The 1,073-nt window shown below is 49.4% G+C and overlaps 1 pseudogene; it reads left to right on the top strand.

Moving 5' to 3' along the window:
* Positions 1 to 735: 735 nt before the first annotated feature.
* LOC124724503 lies at positions 736 to 853 on the top strand (annotated as a pseudogene).
* Positions 854 to 1,073: the final 220 nt, after the last annotated feature.

Below are 1,073 nucleotides of genomic sequence, written 5' to 3'. Positions count from 1 at the left end.
AAGCCAACTCCAACGACGGAAGGATGGATGTGTGAAACAGCTTACAAATGTATCACACCATGTGGTACAACCACAAGTAATCCTGACTGTGCCCTTGAGTTCTCGACTCTTCGTTCAACACCGCATCCAGGCGCAAATTTCTTCGACAGCTGAAAGTAAGTGAGATAAAAAAAAAAAAAGTTGTGTGCTGTGTGAATGAGCGACGAAAACCTCGTGTATCGGTAACATTTATCTCCATTGCCTAGAGCACTGATGTGACAGCGATCGAAGAATGCTAGCTACGATACCACGGCGTAGGTTGCCACTAAGACACCGACACCGACGACAGCGCCCTCTGGCAGGCGCTGTCCAGACCTACGAACTCCGCTCCAGATTCACCCATTTGATCAAGATCAGACGGCCGGGACACTTCGCTTCAGCTTTGCACCTACATACTAACGTAAGTTATTTATGCCTCTGTAAATATTCATGCACCAGTAAACCACTTTTACTTTCTTGCAGTACCGACGTGTGTTACCTTTTCCTGCTCCTGCTCCTACCCACGCGCCGACTTCCAGGCGGGATACAAAATAGTCCGCATTAATTACGATGTAACCACGTTGTCTCTTGTGTAAATCTTGTTCGTAACCTCTAGCGTCTATTCTTTCCTTCTCACGTGCGAAACAGTGACAAATGATGTCCTCAAGTAATATTCACTATTTTTTGCTCCTTTCGGCAACCTATTCATCATTATTTGGCAACGGCCTTGCCGCAGTGGATACACCGGTTCCCGTCAGATCACCGAAGTTAAGCGCTGTCGGGCGTGGCCGGCACTTAGATGGGTGACCATACGGGCCGCCATGAGCTGTTGCCATTTTTCGGGGTGCACTCAGCCTCGTGATGCCAACTGAGAAGCTACTCGACCGAGTAGTAGCAACTCCGGTCAAAGAAAACCATCATAACGACCGGGAGAGCGGTGTGCTGACCACACGCCCATCCTATCCGCATCCTCAGCTGAGGATGACACGGCGGTCGGATGGTCCCGATGGGCCACTTGTGGCCTGAAGACGGAGTGCTATTCATCATTATTTCAT

This window comes from Schistocerca piceifrons, chromosome 1 (genome assembly GCF_021461385.2).
Source record: "Schistocerca piceifrons isolate TAMUIC-IGC-003096 chromosome 1, iqSchPice1.1, whole genome shotgun sequence".
NCBI lineage: Eukaryota > Metazoa > Arthropoda > Insecta > Orthoptera > Acrididae > Schistocerca > Schistocerca piceifrons.
The sequence above is the reverse complement of the archived record's forward strand: the minus strand, read 5'-3'. Positions and strand labels throughout refer to the sequence as shown.